Consider the following 15,676-nt stretch of genomic DNA (forward strand, 5'->3'; position numbering starts at 1 on the left):
TTTATTTATTTATTTTTTAAAGATTTTATTTATTTATTCATGAGAGACACGGGGTTGGGGGGCAGAGACACAGGAAGAGGGAGAAGCAGGCCCGACATGGGACTCGATCCCTGGGTCTCCAGGATCAGGCCCTGGACTGAAGGCAGCACTAAACTGTTGAGCCACATGGACTGTGGGGGGTGGGGCGGGGGCACATTTTAATATAAGGTAGACAGAGAAGGTCTTACTGAGAAGGTGACATTTGAACAAAATGTGAAGATTTGGGACTAAGCCATGTAGATATTTGGAGGAAGAGTGTACCAGGAAGGGTAAATAGCAAGTATAAACACTGTTTAGAGGTGAAAGTGTACCCAGTTTGTTTTAGGCATGGTACAGAGTTTGGTGTTAGCAGAATGGATAAAAGAGCAGGGAGTAATAGGAAATGCTGTCAGAGAATTAAGAGAGTGGATGGGCAGATCTTGTTTGTAAGCCATTTTAAGAATTTGACTCAAAAAAAAAAAAAAAAAGAATTTGACTCTCTCTGGTTTGAGTGAAGGGAGGCTATTAGACATTCTGAATAGAAATCTGGCATGATCTAATTCATGTTTTTCAAACTTTCACTTTAGTTGCTACACAGAATCTAAAAAGGGTAAAAGTGGAAGCAGTGTGTCCAGCATAATATTCCAGGCAAAAGGTGGTTAAGACTCAGACTGTGGTGGTATTAAAACAGTGAGAAGTGGTAGGATTCCAGATAGATGCTGAAGGAGGGTCTTACATGTTGCTGAAGGTCTTTTTGCTGGTCAGAAAGAAGGGAGTTAGGGATATTTCCTAAATTTTTGAACTGCAACTGGTAGGAAACAAGTAACAGCTGAGATAAGGAAGACTGTAGGGGGACTAAAGATGGGAGGGAGGGGCAGAGCTCAGTGTTCAGTTAGGAGATACCTAGTAGAAACTTGAAATTCAATTCATTGAACTTAAATTAAAAAAAAATAACAAATAAAAACCTGGCAGTCTTCAGCATATAAATAGTATATAAAAGAGAAGAGATCCAAGCACTCCAGACAGCATCACCCATGCTTCTTGTTGGTTTTGTCCAATGGGAGTCACTTGCAGGAGAACATAGATGAGAAAAGCAAGGTCATGGGTTTCTGGAGGTCCCCCCACTCATGTCCGTGTCAGGCAGCCCCTCTGCTATTCTAAAAGGTTTCACCAGGCTCTGGTCACACTGCTCCTACCCTTGGTCCTCTAGGCCTAGGAATGATGAACTGAAAACTTCTTTTCACTGTTACCAGTCCTGGGTGCTTTACCACCTCTCATTGGTTGCTTTGAACCTGTCCACTCCATTTAACTCTCTTCTATTTCTGTTTCAGAATATGCAATCTGTTTTCTGCCAGGACCCTAATGATATAATGGTACCTCTAGTAAAAATAGATTAAAGTAGTAGCACTTAAACCCTGAGGTCTAATCTATTGTTAATTAGTGTTACTGATAATTACAGTTTTTATATAGTTATTAAAATTATTTTTATTATAATTTTATTTGCTATATTTTATTCTATCTTGCAACCAAATGGATTAGGAGCATATTATAAAGAAAAAAAGCAGTTTTGACATGTCCTTAGAAAAGTCATGTTACTTTTCTGAACTTCAGTTTCTAGATGAGTTAAGTAAATGTAACTACTGCCTCTGCTTCTAGAAGTCCTTAAATAATGAGTTTGTACCTCCTTCAGGGTGGTGGAATAAAGTGTTAGAGGAGAGCAAAGGCTTATTGCTTACTCTTCAATAATTCTACTGGTACCTAAAACCTAAAACTGCTAGCTAGAATTAGAAGAGATGGATAGGGACAGAGGAAGGCTGTCAGTACCTGCAAGGACAAAACGCATGTCATTTCAAGATGTGTTCAGTAATTTTTTGTTTATCAGAACAGATTCTTTTGGTAAAGCCACATGACTAAAGCAGAAAACAATCTAAAGACTTTGGAATGACAGTCTAAATATTGATGGTTACCAGCATGTTTCCTCTAGGTCTCCTTGCTGAAAGCTACATCCAGGAATGACACACAGTCACGCAGCCCTGGAGTTTGGCAGCTAAGCACCCTTGGATCTTTGGCCTTCGGCACCCAGAGTATAATTCTTAAATCTACAAACTGTCTCGTGCAGCATTTTTCCTCTCCTCCTCAAATAATATCCAATTACTGAGTGCTGTGCTGGGAGAACCTGGGGAAATGCTAGAAGGAAACACAGCTGAGAGCCACTGTGGTTTGACAACTCTCCAGCTACTTTGAAAGTATTTTGGCAAAAACAAGATTTTAAGTAAAACTGTTTCCTTTGGTAACATACCCAAAACTGCAGGTTTTACATTTTCAGTACTATGATTTGAGCCAAAAGGGGGAAAAGAAAAGAAAAAAGGGGGGGGGGGAGTTTTTCTAGAGGGTGGAAGATAGAATGTAAGGGAAAGAGGGAACACTTTCCATGAGATGAGAGAATGAGGGCAAAGAGGAAACATATGGAGACATATTAACATTCTCTCCTTACTTCTTTTCTCTATAGAGGAGTTTTCTCTGTCAAAACACAGTGTTCTCTTTTGCCCTCAGATGACCTGGAAAGGATTCTCTAGGGATGACCAGGCTAGGATTTGTGTTACTGCTTATTATAGGATGATGGATAGTCAATTAGGGAAGATAAAACCACGTGTGGCCATCCCACACTACAGCAGACATGGAAGGGGATGAAATGGAATGATTTTCATTTGCACCCACTAGTTGGTTTTTAGAGGATATGCTTATCTTTTCTTACTTCATTTTCTCCCTGGTCACAACCACACATGAAATCCCTCAGTATTTGAAAATACCAGGCTCTCTCCTATCTCACAGATTTTATTTTGTAAAGGCTATTTTATCTACCCAGAATGCTCTCCCCCCAACCTCCAGCACTATTTTTCAGAGAATCCCCCCTTACTGTCCAGGTGATGTTAGCTTCTGGTATTCTCCTTGTGGCTGTTTACATAGTCCGCAATCATCTGTACATTCTATGAGGGCTTGTCCATAATCATATCTCCAGGCTAGCACACTGTGGAAAAAATCTTAAAGCACCAATAATCCCTAATCAACAACAGCAACAACAAAGAAAAGAACATTCAATAGCTCTCCCACACACTGTGTTTCAGTAATAGTATTTCCTAATATACTTGACAAGGTAAATTATTTATTGATTAAAAGTGGACAAATAAGATTATAGAACATCAGCCAAAAATAAATTTGGTGAAAATGTAATTAATGTAAGGAATTCTATCTGGTTAATAGGATCAATTGTTTTTCCTTTTCACTGAATGCTATGGTCTGAATGTCTATGTCCCTCCCAAATTTGTTTGTTGAAATGCTAATTTCTAAAGATGATGATGATATCAGGAGGTAGGGATTCAGGAGATGCTTAGGTCATGAGTGTGGAGCCCTCACAAATAAGATTAGTGCCTTAGAAAAGAGGTTCTAGAGAGATCGTTTGCTCCTTCCACCATGTTAGGACACAGCAAAAAGATGCCAGCTATGAACCAGGAAGAGGACCTTCACCCAACCATGCCAATACTTGATCTTGGACTTACAAGCCCCTAGAACCATGAAAAAATAAATTTCTTGTTTATAAACCACTCAGTAAGTGGTATTTTGTTATAGCAGCCCAAATAGGCTAAGACACTGAAAAAGGAGAAATGTACCCGGGTCTTTAAGAGACGTATCAAATAATTGAGAAACAAGATGAGAAACAGGAATAGAAATGGGGATGAGGAAGAGCATTTCCTTTTTAACCTAATACCAAGTTTAATCTGGAGGTCATTTCTATTAATCCTGAGTGTCATGGAACAATCAAAGTCTAAGCATCAGTGTTAGGGAGCATACATCCAGCTTGGGCCAATGAGGCAACTATGGATTTCTGTCCTGCAGTCAAAGGCCACAAATAATGTAGTGTGTGGTTGCATTTTCCTTGAAGTAGTGAAATTTTTAGTGATGATTTTTCATGAGATAGCTTTATCTAAATTCCACCTGTTCCTCATGTAAACCTTGTTCTACAAAACTCAGAATTGCTGTTTGTCAGGCAAGTATTTGTTATACATTTCAGAAAGTAAGTTAATACAGCTATCACTTTTAGGCAGCAAAAAGTATATTAAACTATTAAGTATTTGTACTTTTAAATGTGGAATAAAATATACATTAGATTTATTCAAAGAGGGCCTTGCTAACAGTTAACAAATTTAGAAAGATTTGAAATTTAGATTTCAGGACAGTCATTAATCAACCCGAGACTATATTCTGCCCCAGACACTGTATTCAGATTGACTTTTTCAATTAGCTTCACAGTGTGAGAGGCTTTTCTAAGATCCAATCACAAAGCAGCCTGGATATATAGAAACAAGCTCAGGTGATCTTGGTTTATGGCAGGGAGGGTTTCTCAACTTCAGCACCACTAAATTTGGGGGTGTGTGTGTGATAATTTATTGTGGGGGACTCTCCGGTGCATTGTTGAATGTTTAAAAACATCTCTGGCCTCTACCCATCAGATGCCAAAGGCACCCCCTTTCCCAGTTGTGACAAACAAAAACTTTTCCAGACATTGCCAAATGTTCCCTGGGGGAAAATTTGCCCCCTGTTTATAGAGTAAGCAAAGAAGCCTTCTAAGTATCCAGGATTTAGAGCCACAACCTTGTTCACCAGATGCAAACCTCAGAAAAGTGTACCTAAGAATCTGATCTCTTTACTACTCTAAAAACAGATGCATGTCCACTGACTTGGTTTGTTGAAGCTCAGCAGTGGTAAATATATAATATACATATATATACTATATAAGGTTTAATTTGTGTCAGGTCTTTGTAAAGCATACATTTCCTAATTTTGGCTCCACTTGGTGCTTTGTTATTTTTGTTTATTTCATTCTAAACTTGTCAAAGGGTTTCTAGAAGGATGAGAACTTTTTACTATCACATTTTGCAGTTAAAACTGCTTTAAAGGCATTGTAATTCTTCGACATTAGAGATCTCACCATCTAGATACCTAAGGCATATATTTTTAAGGCTCAATAAAATTGAAGTCCTTTAGTCAATTATTGTTTTCAGTTGTTTCCACCCTTCCAACCCAACTGTGTGTTCAGAACATCCAAGGACAAAAGATAGTTAAATGATCATTTTCTAAGCAATTCACATTACCCAATATTTATTCATGTTTAAAATGGTTGGAAGCACAATAATGCTAATCTCAAAATATAGTGATAATCCCAGAATAAATTTATTGATTTATCATGAGATATCATGAGGCTCTGTTCATTTATGAGTGTGTCAAAAATTTCTTCTTTACATTTATATATTTATCTTTGAAAGTACGTTCCACAGGCTATCAATCCTCTCATTCCTTAGGGATTCCAAACATGGCCCCATCAGACCATCTGCCAATCTTGGTCACCACAAATAATTAACCCCACCATGAAGTATTTAAAATATGTAAAGGTTAAAAGATCATAAAAATGAGACCATATGTTCAAACATACCACGTGTGCTTTGGCAAGGAAAATGTACGTGTTAAGACAAAACTTAACAAGCCTGCCAGGGAAATAGATCAAAACCAGGACAAAAAGATTCTTTTCATATAAGCTAGGTATTTCCCTAGTGCTTACCCTGAGGTTAGAGAAGATGAGGAAACCAATATCCCTATATATCTGCCTGGCAAAGCTATCTTCCTTAATGGCTGAGAAGATAAAAGGCCTTGAACCCTGCATTTGGGGAGATGAACTGCCCTGGTCCAAATCCCGACTCCGCAACTAATTCTATCAACATCTTAATTTGGCAAAATACTTAATAACTTTGAGCCTCAATTTCCTCATCTATAAAATGGAAATGATTATCTTTTTCCTGAAATGTTTTGAGGATTAACAAGATAAACTGAAAAGTATTTAAAATTTTTCCTGTCACATAATGAAGGTTGCTGTTCTTTATTAAGAAAACAAATGTATATCCACTCTCCTCAGGATTGCTAATATTCTGGTGTCCATTCTTACTTATTTTAGATAATGGTCCAAGAAAACACTGGATATGTGAAGATACATCCAGTTTTGGGCTGGGTGGCTCAGTTGTTAAGCATCCCAACCCTTGATTCTGGCTCAGGTCATGATTTTGGGATTGTAGGATCAAGCCTCGATGGACTCACACGCTGGGCATGGAGCCTGTTTGGGATTCTCTTTCTCCCCTGCCCCTTCCCACCTTTCTCTCTAAAAAGAAGAAAATATACGGATCAAGTTTTGCTAGGTGGCTCTACCACCAAAGCCAGATTGAGGAAGAACATATGTTGTCTTAATCTAGTAGTGCACAAGACTTTGTGTTCTGAGAGTGGGCCATCTGCACAGGTATGGGATTTATCCCACGAATGGGAAATAGCCAAAGGAGTCTTCTTGAAGATCACCAGAAAGACAGTAAAAAGTGGGGGATGTTGGATAGATTTCAACCATGCATTATACATATTCAATTAGTGACACCTGCTTATGCTGGTTGAATGAGTGGATTGTGAAACTGTCATAACCTAGGAAGAAATTACTTTTAGATAGCCAGTAGTTGGACTTATCCACGTCACACTTGCTATCCTTTAGAACTGATTATTTAATGTTGATTACACCACTATGTGTCAAATTGTTAAACTAAAAATTGTTAAAATAAAAACAATTAATTTTAATTTAATTTTAATTTTAAAATAAAAATTCACTCATTAAATAGCTAAGTAAGTGAGAATTAGTTCATATAATCCTCAAGGGGAAAAATGTAGTTTCCCATGCTTTTCGAGCCTTTTAGAACTTAAAGAAAATAATGAAATATTCCAGACATACAAAAATATATAAATAGTAATAAAGCAAACTTTTACTGAGGCTATAAGGGCTTCAGGAGTCCCAGCATTAATCTGAGGTCTGGGTTCTTACTTACTAGCTCTTCTCCTCACTTTTAGTACCCAAGCCTCTGGGTATACAAATTGTCAAATGCCTAGAGCAGCTAAACATTTGGTTATCAGTTTCCCACTCCGCTTTCTCTGTGAGTTTCAATAAGCCATAAATTTAAAGAGACATGTAAAATATTTCATTCAGCAATCTGTGTGTTTTTAGTGAGAAATTTTTTCAGGATATCTAGCCTCTTCAGTATTTTTTATCTGAATGTATTCACTATTATGAGTTTGAATTTTAAAATTTCATTTTATTTATATATTTCTGTCTGTAAGGTATGAATTATTAAGATTATTAAGATGGTGTCAAGATATGAATGACAATAAAGACAAAATTACCATGAACATAATTGGTATGCTATGAAAATTACTGTAAGGACAGTTTTCCATGGTGGAAATTTTTATACTTGAATTTCTTTTCAATAGTTCCAAAATAATAACTAAAAGAAAATCAGTCATCTTGTTACTCAGTGAATGTGAACTCTAAACCCAAACTATCCTACCCTTTCCAAACATCTTCTAGGATATTTTCCCAACTTATAAATTCCCCATTCTAGTGTAGATTGTCCTAAAAGAATGGAATGTGAGTGCTAGCAAATCCTCTTAGCTGTCTCCTCACCTAAAGTCTGTTATTAATGAGGAAATTCAATCTCTGTCTCTATCTGTGTGTGTGTGTGTGTGTGTGTTATCAAGTCTCAGAATCCCAACAATTTTCTTACCCTACTGTAATGATTGTGCAGTAAACAAGTGCTGAATTGGTTATTTTAGCTACCCAGGGTTCTGATGAGCCCTGGGGTATCATCAAGTGGTAAATCTTGCATTGGTAACTATCTTCCATAAGAACTCCTCTGAGTGTGCTTCTGGCCAACTAAAGCTGATACTTTCTGCCAAATTTCTCCCTGGAGGGTCTGATCCCCACTTCTAACACCATTGGTGGTCCCATTCAGATCTGTCTTGGCCCCTCTGTGTGGGAAGAAAAAGGAAAGTGTTCCATCCAGTCTTAAGATAAGGAAACTGAGCCTCATATAGGTTAATTTTTATGAATTTAAATAATAAACAATGGAACCAAACTGACTCCAGAGCTCATAATATTTCACTATACTGCATTGCAAATATAAAAATACAGTTTTGTAAAATGCTGGCAGCCAGTAGTGCAGTAACTGATTTTAGGGATATTTTAAGTGGTTGGGGTTACGCTGGCTGCTTGTGGGAAGCCTAATTTCTTTGGAACAGGGCCTGGCACATAGTGACTGTTATATAAGTGCTTACTATTTGCCATTGCCACAAGCACAGACTCTGAGCAGCTTAGGTGTCACAAATACGTCATAACTTCCATGTGTATACTGCTATTTTCTGGATCCAGATTTAAGAAGAGGACAATTCCTTAAAGTATAAGCAATTTTAAGCCAGTAAAAGTTTCTGCAAACTGGAGTAGTGCTTCTGTGATGCTCGGTAAATCCACAATAATGTCAAGAAAGGAAACTATTTATGTAAATCCATCTGTGTAAAGCAAGATTAGATTTTTGTAGTACTCATTAACTTTGTTGTTGATCTTTTAGCCCTTAATACAAGCTTCTTTATCTCTCCATACATAAAGATACCAAGTTATGAGAAGTTTGTGAATTCGGACTAAAACCTATTGATTGATTGAATCTACGTTTGGATAACGGCTTAACAAAAGTGTCTCTCTAGAATGTCTGTTAAGAAGGAATATTCTTAGGAAAATAATAATATAAACAATGTTAAAGGAAAATTATTTAAATTATCTGAGGCAACACACATTTTTAAGTATCTTAAACTTTTCCAGTAACAACACAATGATAATATATAATCATGAGATCTGTTTCTTAAACCAGATCCACAATAATTTCTACTGGGAAATTCTTCCATTAGCCTGATGATCTTCTCACAGTTTTTACGTTATTAAGATCCCAAAGGCTACTATCTCCCAAATATTTTTTTTCAAACCAAACCTAAGAGTTTTTTTAAATAGAATTTAAATTCTCTCTCTTACTAAGCCACAGGTCAAGCCACGTTCTTAAATCCAACTTAGCTAGTAATAAAGATGACTTGTGATCAAAAAAGACGACTTGATAAAAATTTTATTTTTAATAAATAATCTGTCTTACTATCTCTACTTTTCTCTTTTTTCTGATGTAATGATTTTATAATGATCATTACATATTTTTAAATATTTTAATACCCACAATCTCAGAATGTATCATTGAAACATGTATTTTTAAAATTTTAGTTACAGCATTTATAAAAAGTTGGTAAATAAATTAATAAATATTTATTTTGATTCTGCGATGTGGTTATAAATTACTTCATATTTAGGAAATTCATGTTATTAAAGTCTTAGAAAATTAGGTGGCTATTTTTCTTGGCAGTGCTGAATTTGAATGCTTGTGAATAAATCTTTTGTACAAATCAGAATTTCAAATGTCCCTGTTTAAAACACACACACAACCCCACACACACATACATACACACACACACACACAGTATATAAGAATTTTGAGCCAAGGGAAAAGAAACTACTTGAATATCTCTGTCATTTCAAGTTTAAGTTTTTCTGGTCTTACTGTGTGATTTTTTTCTGAGAATCCAGACTTAAACATTTTCTGTATGAGGAAGTAACATGCGGTCTAAATAGCATCTGCCATTTCCTTACATGATCCCAAATTTTGGCATATGACTCAATCAGTGTCCTTTCCAGAGAAGAATGTCCTTTCCTCTATGACCATGTGAGAACAGAAACTATTGCCAGCAGCTGTGTCCCTGATTATGTAGACGATCTCCTGTCTTTAGAAGGATAGCACACATTGGCATTCATAAGGAAGACAAGGCATATGAAAGAGAGAAAAGAGAGTGACAGAGAGAGGGAGAGACAGAAACTGAGATGACTCACGTAGAGAGAGAAGGAGAGGGAAAAGGGAAAATTCAGGTGGTATCAATATGATTATCATGTATATTGCTTCAGGTCTGGTTCCTTACCTGTTTCCTGCCTTCCAAGGCCTGGTCTTTAAGCCTTTGCTTTTATCTGTAAAATACTTTGTTATCTGTCAATGTTCTCCTCTGCTCTTCAAGTGGACTATCCTTGCAGTCTAAGATTTCTAATAGAAAGAGGTATCCCAAAGTCTCTGTGGCCCTGCATTAGATAGTATGCAAGTTTGATAATATGGACAATAATTTAGACTGTACATTAAATTTTAACTATTCACCAAATATATTAATGTTATAAAGAAGGAGAAAAAAATCACCTGGCAGGTATCAGGATTATAGAAACTATTATTTCAAAGATCAGTACCTGAAGGTATTATTGAATTGAAAGTGACAAATCAGGCCCAACTAGAACAGATAGATGGGGAGACCAATCCAAAGTAATCCTCTTGAAGAAATTTAGACCGTGTCAGGATGCTGAAGGAACCTCAGAATCTTCAATTGAATTCAAGTTTTATTTTACCTTCATCACCCCTAGGGTATTGTAGCATCCTTGCTACAACAAATTATAACACACTTAGTGGCTTAAAATGACACAAATTTATTATATGCAGGCCTAGAAGAAGTCTAAAATGAGTCAGCAGGGCTGTGCTCCTTCTGGAGGCTCTGGGGAAGAATCTGTTTTATTTTTCTGATTTCTAAAGGCTGCCCACATTCTTTGACTCATGGCTTCATATTATTCCAGTTATGCTTCTATCATTACATCTTCTTTCCTGACCATGACTCTTCTGTTGCCCTCTTATAAGGACCTTTATGGTTATTGGGCCCACCTGATAGTACAAGATAATCTCCCATCTTAAAACCCTAAACTTAATCACATCTGCCAAGTCCGCTTTGCCATGTAAGTTAGCATATCAGGTTCTGGGCATCTTTGGAAAGTATAGGCTTCTTTGGGAGGACATAGTTAGCTTACCATACCTGATACTACTTCTTGCAAAAGACTGCCAAACTATAGAAGTCAGTGCTACTTAGAAATCAGTGACTTGATATATTACCTCAGACTTCTCTGGAGAGGTCACTGGCCCTAAAAGGAACACTATCAATCTCAATGTGGGATTCTTGTGGGGGAAAACTTAGGAACTGGTGTATACAATCCATTTTTTCCTATGGTTTTGGACAGATGAGCACTTGTTAGAAACCCCACAAATGCTGAGAAGATGTCAGTGGGGATTACAGAAGTTTCTCTCCAGGTAGTGGAAACAAATCCAGCTGTAGGGACCCGGTTGCTGAAAGTCCTTTGGATAGGCCATGCTGCTTACCAACAAGCTGGCCAGGGCACTTAACTAGACCTCCAAAGATCTAGAAATGTGAGACAGAGGCAGATTCCATGCTGCAGATAGCCAATATTCCCACTATTCTGAAATCTGTGCAACTAGTGCTCTGCTAACAGGACAAGTGAGCATGTTCTGTGAGTCCTGGCATGCAGAATTCTAGGGACATTTCTGGAAACCACTTGGCCCACCACTTGCAACGCATCCCATAGATTACCAATAGCAGAATCCCTTACTACCTTTAGTGTAAAGGAAAGTGGATATAGGATCACCCAATAGAAGTTGGAACCACTGAGAGCCTATTATAGGAAGGCTGAAACTATGAAGGAAATACCATTGTTGCAGAAAAATCCACTGAAGCTGTGTGTGGGACAGGGCAGCAGGAATACCATGGCTTCTCCCTTCTTCCTATCTTCTAATCTACCACCATAGCCTGACATTAGCCAAACTCAGCAGGAAGCTTGTTGCCAATGGAAGCCTGAAAAAAAGCACTGCTTGTCAGAATACTCACTCTCTTCCACCTCTCCCCAATACAGGAAGAGCAGGGAAAGGGCAAGCAAGGGATCAACACAATAACCAACTAACTTTCAGAAATATTGGGCTAAGCAAAGAACAGTTGATTTCTTAACTATAGGATTTTCTATATGCACCGTGATTTTCCATGAAAAGGATATAGTATGTGGTTGAAAATGGAACTATTTTATGCCATGTCCTGTGCATACATGGTCTTAATCTCTATTCAAGGACTAACTATCCTTTGAGAAACTCTATCTTCAGCTACACTAACCCAGGAAAGTAGGACTGATCTTGTGGAAATTGCTCTGAGTTGGCTGCAAGAGTAAATTGTTTCTTAATAGACACCATCTACTCTCTTCTTGGGGGAGGCGGTGAAGTCCAAGTATAAAAACAGATAAGAAAATCATTGTGGCTTTTTCCTCTGCTTCCTGTGGGGGCCAAATTAGAATTTACTTTTTACTAAAAATCCTTGCATCTAAGACCCTGGCACTCTGGAATTTGAAAACTCAAACTAGAAATTGAACAGTCAAGAAAAATGAACCATTTTCCAGGGCACCATTTAGGGGGAAATCTAGCTTCTTAAGGGGCCTTTGTTTTCAGCTAATACAATCCAAGATCTTTTGCCAAGACTGGTCCACCTGCCAGACATTCAGCAAGCTAGTGAAGGCCAGACATTCTCAAGTAGTAGAAGAGGTAATGAAAATAAAAGAGCATGCAAAACCTGATGTTTTTCTGCATGCTTCTCTTACCATAGACATTTAAAAAAAAAACAAAAACAAAAATAAAAAGTAATTACTGAAAGCTATCACAGCACAATTTGCTGAGTCACTGAATTAAGTTTTTTTTTTTAATAGACCTGTTTATTTCTAGAGAACTGTTGATTTTTAATAGAGATGTTACTATTTGAATCCAAGTGGAGATTTTTGTCCACTTAGGCATCCAAAGCTAAGGCTGTGTCAAATCAGTTACTATATGTCAGGCACAAAGAAATTGTAAAAAGAAAGACAAAGTTTTAGGGAACTCTGAGCTTTATCAGAGCTCCTTAGTTGAAGAATTAATGTGCTGAAAATATTACAAAAGAGTTTTAAACTTGGGATCAAGAAAGATTTCATCCTGGTCCCCCATGTAATAGCTGTGTGATCTCAGCTGGTCATGATTATTTTTGATTTGAGTTCTCTCATCTGGGAATTGAAGGTGGAAATGCATATCCTATATACCTTGGGTCATCACTGAGAGACAAAATGAGATCATGTCTGGGATAATACTTCTAAATTATCAACTGCTCTTCTATAGAAGAGGATGGCCAAAGAAGGATGCATACTTTGCTCTGGACTTATGCCAGTGGCCTTAACATGCTAAGATACCTAAAAAATGAAATCAGCCTCCTTCCCTGTCCTCAGAGAAGATTTCTACAAGTAATTCATAAAATTAGTACCTCACTGGAAATGAAGTCTGATTTAAGGAACATCAGCATTGAGAAACTCCTTGGAAGACAGGGATGTTTTTTCTTTCACAATACTGTGAACAATATTCATGTGGTTTTAGAAATTACTCCAATATATCACATCTCTAAACTGAAGGTTTTTTCTTCTGATTTTCCTAGAAATTTACCTTCACCACATGTCTGCTATGAATTAATCTCTTCTGCCCAAGCCACAGTCTTGGTAGTAACCATTGCTATTCCTTCACATATCATCCTCTGAGCCCTCTGAGTACCAGCATTTCATTAAACAGATTTCTTCTGGTCTTAGAAACATGACAGTGGGTACCATAAAGATGGAAGTTTTCAACATTTGAATCATGTAATAACATCAGAAGTAATGTTAGAAATCATCTTTTTTAATGGTTTGTGAGATTTTTATTACCACAGCCTTTTGTAAAATTAAATCTTGGATAGAGTGTCATATATAAAACAGATTTGACCAAAACTGCTTTGAATAAGGGAGAGAAAAAAGAGGGGCAAAGCTCTAACATAGTACTCAATCTCTTTGTTTCAATGCAGATGCTAAGGTTCCATTGAACCATTTGAAAATCAGTCTATATAGTCCAACCTCTCCTTCCCTCCAGAGCTTCACTCTCTTCTATAAAGCCACCAATGAGTTGTTCAACCTTTCAATATTTCCAATGGTGTCCATCCTCCCAAAGAAGGCCATCCTATTTTTTGACAACTTTGCTTATTTAGAAATAGCAAGTTCATTCTTGCTAGTTTCCTTTTAAGTTCTTCTTGTTGAACCTAGAACAAAACTAGATTATACTGTATTCCATGTAGTTGAATCAATGATATTTTTCATATTTCTCTGAAAACATTTTTTTGACAAACTAGATATCCTGATCTTTTTCAACTTTCTTATAATGTAAGAATATGTGGTCCTAATTTCTCTTCAAATAACTCTCCTTTGCATTTCCTTTAGTTTGTCAATGTCAGTTTTAATTTGTGCACCCAGAACTATGAACAGTAATTCCTATCTTGATTGCAACCATCAACTCTCTAATTTTGAACATTTTAACTTCTATTCATATGGCCTGCATTTGATTTGGAGGAGACTCGTGGAGCTTAGGCAACTAAATCCCTGATATTATTCCTTAATATGCTACTGCAGAATAATATCTCCAATACCTTAAACTTGTAAAAATATTTTCATGGCTTCATTTGGTCATTTTCTTTAGCTGTGACTTATGAAGCCAACTACATGGTTCAGTTAGAAAGATTTCCTTCTTCTTATCATTTATAGGATCTGTTTTGTAGGATTTGATAAATCATCAACTGTATATTGTTCACATTTTATTCTGTCAATCACAGAGACATCATCTTCTTAATTTTCTGTAGATCTTTATTAATATAACTTCTTTTACAAAACAGTTGGTCATTATAAATCCAAACTATGTAATCATGGCTACCCATTTATATCTGACATAAAGAACTTTTTGGCTATAGAATTTTTGAAGTTTGAAGAGGGCAGACTATAAGCCTGAAAGGATAGGAAACCTGCTAAGTTTATTATGTTCTTCTCCAATGGTCCTGACATTTCAAAAATCTACCCCCAAACTAAGGGTTTTAGATGAATTTTTTTAAGCAGCAGAAGATCAGTCTGAAATTTCATTTTCCCTAGGAATTTTTTCAACTTTGTGGGTTCCAGCCAGATACTTTGCCTTCCTTGAATGTATTTTCATGTGGTTTTATAATATTTATTCAGCATTATTTTCCATTAGTTCTCTATTTTTAATTGTTGGTAACCATTTCAGTGTGTAGCTATTACATGGTGCAGAACTGATTTATCCACATTAATGTCTGAGGAGACCATGACCCATTTTATTTGCTGCGTGGTCCACCCCAGTATTCATGGCAGGTTTTCTGAATATTTCTGATGAAGTCTTTAAGCACATGTAATTCTGAAAACACATTCCCATTTAGTAAGACTTAAACAGGATGGTAAGCCCAACATGGCAAAGGTTTCTAAAAAATTCCATAAACATTAAGCATATTTATGTCATAGCATTAAGTTTGGTCAATTTGAAACTTACTGTATTGTAGTATAAGAGGCATTTTGTTTGCTTGTGTTTACTTTCCCAGGAGTAAATGCGTTTTGGTTAACCACAATGGCAAACTTAGTCAAGACATTTATGTCAACAAATCCTACTGCTTAACAAAGTCACATTCTTAGTTTCTAGGACAGCAGACTGGATTCTAAGTAATAAGGTGTTTATAAGGCATGCTGTAAATCTGGGACTATAAACATGTCTACTTTTCTGTTAAACCTGCTGCTGTGCATGAGGTACAATAAGCTCTCTTTTCAGTTTTATGGTGGCCAGTATGTTGGCTTGCCAATCCTGATTGCTGTTGATTCTGCTGTTCCCAAAGCCTCCTGCCAAGTTCTTGACCCAAGTCACGCTCCCTGGTGATGTCATAATGCTGCTAAGAATTTACTCATTCAGTGTACCTGCAGGGA

This window comes from Canis lupus, chromosome 4 (genome assembly GCF_048164855.1).
Source record: "Canis lupus baileyi chromosome 4, mCanLup2.hap1, whole genome shotgun sequence".
Lineage (NCBI taxonomy): Eukaryota > Metazoa > Chordata > Mammalia > Carnivora > Canidae > Canis > Canis lupus.